This window comes from Mastomys coucha, unplaced genomic scaffold, assembly GCF_008632895.1.
Source record: "Mastomys coucha isolate ucsf_1 unplaced genomic scaffold, UCSF_Mcou_1 pScaffold16, whole genome shotgun sequence".
In the NCBI taxonomy this organism is placed as follows: Eukaryota; Metazoa; Chordata; class Mammalia; order Rodentia; family Muridae; genus Mastomys; species Mastomys coucha.
Genome location: NW_022196898.1, coordinates 82,683,436 through 82,691,706, shown reverse-complemented (window position 1 = coordinate 82,691,706; position 8,271 = coordinate 82,683,436). Strand labels below are relative to the sequence as shown.

Genomic DNA, 8,271 nt, shown 5'->3' with positions numbered 1-8,271 from the left:
CATCAATGGCATGTATCAAACTGTTGTGTGCTTAAAGTACACAACGTAGTAACTTGCATTTGTATACACCAGTGAAAGTATCATTCAAAATAAGGGAAGTTACTCGGCTTTTTAAAAAATTTTTTTTCTATTTGTTTTTAAAGATTGATTTATGTATGTGAGTCACCATTGATGTATTCAGACACACCAGAAGAGGGCATTGGACCCATTACAGAAGGTTGTGAGCAACCGTGTGGTTGTTGGGAATTGAACTCAGGATCTCTGGAAGAGCAGTCATTGCTTTTAAATGCTGAGCCATCTCTCCAGGCCCTACTTTGTGCTTTTTTTTTGTTCAGTGCTTTGCTGGTCAGCAGCAATAACAACAGAACACCGAGGCTCCTTCTCACGCGGTTTACTCAGGAATTCCTTTTTGTTACAGCTCTTTCAGGTTTCTTGGTGTTACAGCTCTTCTTGCTTCTGTGGAATGGCCCCGGCTGCCCAGCGACCACTGCTTATATACCCTATCCCGCTCGTGGCCCTCCTGGATTGGTCCCCCGGCAATTGCCTCATTAGCATGCACCCGCTCGGGAGGGGTTTGGCGCATGATTGGTTAGCATACGCATGCTCGAGAGACACCTAATTTGCATGAGCCCACTCGGGAGGGGCGCGAGATTTACCAGGCAAGTCTGAGGCAGTCTGAGTGCCATCTTGGAATGGCGACTGGCTTCCCACATTTTTTCCCATCTCCCTTTTCAAGGGATACCACTTACCTGTCTTCTTTTTGTAGATTAGTTTGCATTTTCTTTTTTAAATTGTTTTCATATCTTAAAGTTTTAGCTTTGTGGTCAGAAGACAGCTGTTATGAGTCAGTTCTCTTTCCCATGGTAGATCCTAGAGACTGAGTTTAGATTGTCAGACTTGGTAGCAGTCACTTTACCTGACGAGTCATCTTGTCAGCCCTACTTTGCATTTTCTAGTATTTTATTTGAGTTACACAGTAGACCCTCTTTTCTGGTTTCTTTCACATAGCATAATTTTGAGACTTATGATGACAGAGCTCTCCAAACTTCACTGATTTACAGAAACAACTAAACTAAAGCTGCAGTTACTGGAGCATTCAACTTCATAAAACTTTTTGCTACAGAATAAAGTTTACAATATTGACTTTTGTTTCTCAAGGTTCCCTAAGGTTGAGAAACTCAAGTCTTACTACTAAACAAGAGGAAATGCTAACTCATTTCTGGGAACTTAAGCAATAGCATAAGATATATAGATATATATATATATTTAGGGTAGAACTTTAGAAAGGATATTATTCATAAACTTGTGCTGGGTGTAAAAACAAAATAGAAAAATAAAATTTATGGGAAACCAAAATTCAGTACAACCAAAATTGTATTCATTTAAAGGAAATTAAAATAAAATGACAAGGGCAAAGCTGGGCCTGCTAATTCCAGCATTGCGAGGCAGGAGGAGCAGGAATACAAAGCTGGTTTTGGTACATAGTTTGAAGCTAGCCTCCAAGAGATTCAGTTTCAAATTAACATAACAAGAGCCAAAAATACATTAAGAGAAATTTCTTTTTTGAAATTTTGTTTGTAATGTATGAAGTGCTGCTACCCAAAGTTACCACCAGCCAGTTAGTAAAATGCTATGGCAGCCTATATATAACTACAAAGACAGAGGTAAAGTTGGCTCATCCATTACCAAGAGAAACTTAAATTTTTAAAGAAGAACAGAACTATCTTAAATTTTGTGTATAAATGTATATATATTTAAAAGAAACACCATATTTTGATTTTTTAAATTATAAACATGTCTATTCAAATAGTTCATGTTTCTCAAGGATAGGAAATCTAAGATTACAGGGCCATCATCTGGTGAAGATATTCCATCTTTATCTTAACATTGTTGAAAGACCAGCAAACACATGTAAGACCAGGAGAAATGGTAGACTACAAACTTCCTCTTTTGAGAACCAACCCACTCACTGGATGCCTTTAATCCATTCCTGAAAGCAAAGACCGCACCACCTAGTCACCACCCATTAGACACAATCCTTCAATGACTGCTACACTGGAGATTGCTTTCAACACAAGAACTTTGGAGGACATATTCAAATCCGTAAGAGAACTGTAATTGTAAGAAATAAGGCAGGTAAAATGCAGGCAAGCAGTCTACCTTTCAGGAGATCCCCCATGCATGGAAGCCATGGGTAATCTGATTATACAAGTTGAAAAATGATTTTCTGAAGCAAAATTGTTTTTTTTCTATTTCTCATGGGGTCTGTCTTTTCCAGTTGAGATTGTTCCTGTAATGATTATGACCAGCAGAATACAGTAAAAATGATACTTTTCTATGTCTACAACTAGATCTTAAATAATTACAAGCCCTACTTCTGGCCCCTTGGCCGGGGAGGCAAGGATCCTCTCACCATGCTGAAGAGTATTCTGCTGACATATCAGACAGGTGAAGGAAGGGGCTCAAGCCAAGGCTATCACTGAGTGCCACTGGAGAGCCTCAGAACAATGGCACGAGGAACAGAAGTCATGTATGTGAGTCAGATCAAGTGCCAGACCCAGCTTCTGAGATACAAGTGCCCTAAGTTATTACTCATGACAACTAACATGATATCGTGAACAGCAGCCTTGTATTAAATGGAAAGAACCTAGAAAGTATTTTTTTTTCAAAATGTTTTTGACAACTCATACATGTATTCAATGTATGTTGATGTATACACTCTTCCTCAGACCATCCAACACATCCCCTTCTCACCTTCAATTTTATTAGTTAATGCCTTATATAATCACTTGGCCAACCAACTTGCCTAAAGAGATGGATCTCAGTAGTCTGTAAATTTTTGTTGTTTTTCAATGAGACTATAGAACCTCTTAGAGGTAACATCTTTTTAAGAACTTCTGAATTTCTGAAGATTAAGAAATCTCACTAAAATTATTAAATTAATGTGTTATCAATAGCCTGGTAGAATTTCTTCAATTAAAATTAAACTGCTTGTTCTTGAATCCTAGTCTTGGTTTTCAAAAGTCAGTTCCTATCTTACCTAGCATGTCTAGGGTGGTTGCATATTTCTAGTCACTAAGGCACTAAGAGATATTCATCTGTCTTTCATATTTTTCCTTCATCAATCTCTAGTGTACACTGCATTTTAAATTTTATTATGTACTTTTATCACTAATATGACAGTTCCACAAGTTAACTAGAATTAATATTTCATTCAGATATTTACTGAGGATCTATGAGGTGACTAGTTATAAATAAGGAGGCAGCATCAGACAGCTAAATGACTTAGAGAGGCGACAGATCTGTGTAATTACCAGCCCTGTGACTCTAACATCAGCATTCTCTTCATTCTCTATGATGACTCTCAACTCATATTTAGTCCATTATTATAGATAAAAATAGACCAGAGCTTATAGGGCGTGAATCATCTTAGGCCCCAACTAAATTCTGGTGAGCATAGTGAGCTAATGGCCTTAGTCTAGCCTCACATATGGTAAAGAAAAATAACAAATCTCACTTTTCTTGTTTTGTGAGACAGGGTTTTTCTGTCTCACAAATTGCCCTCTTAATTCAAAGAGATCTGATTGCCTCTGCTTCCCGAGTGCTGGTACTAAAGGTATGTGCCATCAATACCAGCCAATCTCGGTTTTCTAGCCCCTGATCATATTGTCTAAATTTGTACACATAGTTGCTTTTGTTTACTGCATATTCCAGTATTCCCTCACATTGCCAACTAAGTTGAATAGAATTCTTTACTAAGGTAGGATGACTGAAACATACATTGCTGTATGATCTAGGTCATAGTCGAGGCTCTTAAGAGATTACTCCAGTCCCCCCCACCCCCATATTAGTGGACTAGTGGTGTCTGGGTTAGAAAATATAAAGAGGAACCTTGGTGAAAAATCCTACATTCCAAATATTATTCATTCCATTGAATAGTAGCAATCCAGATTTCTTCTTTTAATTGTGATCCCTCACTCCTACCAGTCAAGCGCTCTCTTTCTGTACCTTTTGGTTTCATGTTGTAAGAAACCCAAACTTGGGGTTCAAGAGATGGCTCAGCTGGTAAGTACAAGGACCCATGTACTGGTTATGTATCTGTGACCCAATGCTGAGAGCCACAGATTTCCTAAAGCTTATTGTCCAGCCATCCTGTCCAACTTCATGAGCACTGGGTTCAGTGAGACTCTGTCTCAAAAATAAAATGCAGAGAGGGATTGGGAGACACCCAAACTTGATTTCTGGCTTCTACATGTACCACACTAGTTGTCAGTAAATACCATGGTTCATTCATTACAGCCATGCTTCTTGGGAGGCATTCCTCACTTTCATACTTGACCTATTTTCAGAGTGACCTCCAAAGTCATAGGAACCTAAAGACTCTACCAGTGAGTTATTAGGTCTAAGAGAGCCACCAACAAAATGCAAATGGAGTACACTAAAGAAAATATGTACAAGAATTTCTTATTCCTATCAGCATGCCCTCAACCAAATAGTAAAAACATAAAAACATATCCAATACTAAAAGTAAAATGGATAAATTGTGGTATACTGATGGAATAGTATAAAACAGTGGAAGAAAGGTACAGCTGCTACAGTACCAACATGAATAAATCTCACAGTTACATAAAACCAGACACAAAATATACTATGTATAATTAAATATACATAAAGGTTAAGTACTAGTAAATCCAACATTTTGTCTTAAAATTCAGAATATAGTGACTTATGGACAGATGAGTAATAATTAAGAGATAGTAATATAGTTGTATGTGTGGTGGTTATATAATTCTTTATGATGCTATTGGTGCAGAGCAATCTGTATATTTTTCTATATATATGCCATGCTTCCATTAAAAGTTTATTTAAAGTAAATTCATCTAAGGGCTAGAGAAGTGGTAGATACAAATATTTCTTGATATCTGCATGGGGATCCTTTAAGAATTTTATGCCGGGCAGTGGTAGCGCACACCTTCAATCTCAGCACTTGGGAGGCAGAGGCAGGCAGATTTCTGAGTTCAAGGCCAGCCTGGTCTACAGAGTGAGTTCCAGGACAGCCAGGGCTACACAGAGGAAACCATCGAGATGGCTCAGTGGGTAAGAGCACTGACTGCTCTTCCGAAGGTCCTGAGTTTGGATCCCAGCCACTACATGGTAGCTCACAACCATCCGTGATGAGATCTGATGCCCTCTCCTGGTGTGTCTGAAGACAGCTACAGTGTATTATGCAGGAGAGAGCAGAGGTTCTGAGTTCAGTTCCCAGCAGTCACATGATGGCTCACGGCCATTTGTACAGCTACAGTGTACTCATACACATAAAGTAAATAAATAAATATTAAAAAGAACCCCCCCAAAAAAACAAAACAAAAAAAACTCAAAGAATTTTATACTTACCAAAATCTTGAGTGTGCAATAGAAAAACCAAGTATTGACATTTGGATTATAATAATCAGGCTTCCATATTATCTATGTAAAAATCAAAAGAAAAGCTGGTATATGCATATAATTCTAGTACTTGGGAGGCAAAGGTAGGAAGAGTGTGATTCTGAAGTCCACTTGGGCTACATAAGACTCTGTCTTGGTTTCTTTGCTTTGTTTTGTTTTTTTAAGATTTATTTTATATATATGAGTACACTGTCACTGTCTTCAGACACAGTAGAAGATGGCATTGGATCCCATTAGAGATGGTTGTGAGCCACCACGTGGCTACTGGGAATTGAACTCAGGAATTCTGGAAGAACAGTCAGTGCTCTTAACCACTGAGCCATCTCTCTAGCTTGTTCTTGGGTTTTTTTTTAAGGTGACATTTCAGAGCCAATAAAACCAGAATTTGTTGAATATGTCATAACATAGATAAGCATCCAGTTCTCTTTAGAACACATTATTTTCAAGTGTGTCTTATGAATACCCAATGTTTTAAAATTCTAGAGGAATAGACTTATAGAATGAAATCTGTCTGTCTGTCTGTTGGTCCATCTATATGACTTTCATCCATCTTTCTCCTCTCTGTCTCTAACTAGGGTATTATTTTAAAATGGCTGACAGGCTATGGTGCAGCTAGTCCAACAGTGGCCATCTCCCAATGGATGGTCCTCGAATCTAGTAGCTACTCAGTCTATGAAACTGGATATCTTAGCTGGGCTTCAGTATATACCTGAATCCCAAAGAAGTGGGCTCTAATGCCAGTGAAGGAATGGTCTTGCCAGAGAGGGAAAGCAAGCAGACAAACACAGCTTCCTTCTTCCATGTCCTTTATATAGGCTACCAGCAGAAGCTGTGGCCCAGATTAAAGCTAGGTCTTCCTACTTCAAAAGACCTAGATTAAAGTTGGGTCTTCCCATTTCAAGTTACTTAATTAATAAAAAATTCCTCACAGGTGTACCCAGCTGCTTGGGTTTCAGTTAATTTCAGATATAGTTCAGCTGACAATCAAGAAATAGCCATCATACCCAATAAAGTAGGGCTGCTGAAATGAAAAATATTGAAAATGTAGCAGATGTAATGGTATTTGCAAGATTATACTGGACTATCTGCAACCATTTAAAAAAAAAATAGGAGGGTGGACATAAGGTCAGTGAGTGACTAAATGCACAGCTGCTCTACAGAAGACCTGGGCTTGACTTCCAGCATCCACGTAGGCTCCCGACAGTCTGTGACTCCAATCCCTAGGCATCCGATGCTCTTTTCTGGTCTTCATAACTACCAGGCATGCATGTGGTACACAAACATACTTGCAGGCAAAACACAGTCACACTAAAAAAAAATTTAAAAAGAGAAAAGAAGTGAAGCAGGATATAAAATTTGAAGGGACTTAAGGCAAAAAAGGTTTAGGCATATGAGCTTCCATCAAAAATATCAAGGCAGTATGTACAAATACCGCTAAGGGAAAGCTAATCACACACACACACCTGTAATTCTTTTTATATGGAATTCAAAAACATACAAAGGAAAACAACAATTGCAGTGGTGGATTGCCAAGTTTGACTATAAAGAATACCCAGCCTATCTGGGTATTAGACATACCCTGTATGTTGGCAAGGGTACTCAGTACACTGAACTGTAATCTGGCACTTGAACATCTGTGTTTCTAAGAGAGGTTTCTACTTTTTATCCCAAATGAAAAACTACAGCAGTCTTAAGAATGTCATTCAACAAAGCATATTTTGTCCTTGTCAGGATGAATGAAAAGAAATATCCACTGTCCTTTCTCAAAACATTCTTCAGTGTATCCTATGTTTGCCTTACCTCCTCCTACTTCAGCCATTTCCACAAGGATAGTATATCTGGTTAAAAATGATACAAAGTCATCACCTGCTACCTAAATCAGTCCAGAGGATAACAATGCTTAAATTTCACTCCTTTTAAGACAGACAACTTCTGATCCTTTTTTCCTTCAGACAAAAACAAAACAACAAGAAAAACAAACAAACAAAAAAAACCTAACTTCCCAAGAGGAATGGAAATCTTTTTTTTTTGTTTTTTGAGACAGGGTTTCTCTGTGTAGCCCTGGCCTGGAACTCACTCTGTAGACCAGGCTGGCCTGGAACTCAGGAATCCACCTGCCTCTGCCTCCCAAGTGCTGGGATTAAAGGCGTGCGCCACCACTGCTCTGTGGAAACACCAATCTTTTAAATCATCACTTTTTGGTGTATCATTTATATTGCTATACCATAGCTCATGAGCATGTTCTATATCCAAATACCTTCAATTATCCAATTGTACATGAACGATCTGATCTGGTTAAAAATGATAGAAAGTCATTTTTTTTTAAAAACTTTTCATCACCTGCTTTTTAGTGGTTTAGTGAAAAAAAAATGATCAGAGTTAAATTTAAACAATTCAAGGGAGAGTTTACTTTTCAAACTTTAAAATACCAATAAAAAAATAAAGCTGATTACAGCTTGATGTTACATGGGCATACCAAATGCTGTGTTACAGAGCACTGCTGAGAGTCTCCTGACACTTTTACCAGGTACTGGCTCTGGCCTTCCCTTACTTCTAGTCCTTGTGATCTGTCGAAAAAATTTAGACAAGACACAGGATAGTGAAGACAAGAGTTTATTAAATGGTAAAGTAGGATTCACACAATGGGTGAAAGTGGGCAGTGACCAAAGCGAACATTACAGAGGTGAATAATGTCATGAGGTGACAGTGGATAATAGCTAAACTATGGTGTTGTGACATGTTTTTAAAGTAGGCTTTGTACTATTAAGTTTCTTGAATAGACAATTTTCCTATTTCCTTGGCAGGCCCATTTGGATGAGCTCAGAA

General features: G+C 38.2%; 1 long non-coding RNA gene across 1 annotated transcript in view; it reads left to right on the top strand.

The window, feature by feature from the left end:
- LOC116093823 overlaps window positions 1–3,002 on the top strand; it is a 6,345-nt gene extending 3,343 nt beyond the window's left edge. Inside the window, exon 3 of the long non-coding RNA XR_004119847.1 lies at window positions 419–3,002. This is a non-coding gene — a long non-coding RNA (uncharacterized LOC116093823). The remainder of the gene's footprint in view (window positions 1–418) is intronic.
- The last annotated feature ends 5,269 nt before the right edge of the window (window positions 3,003–8,271 follow it).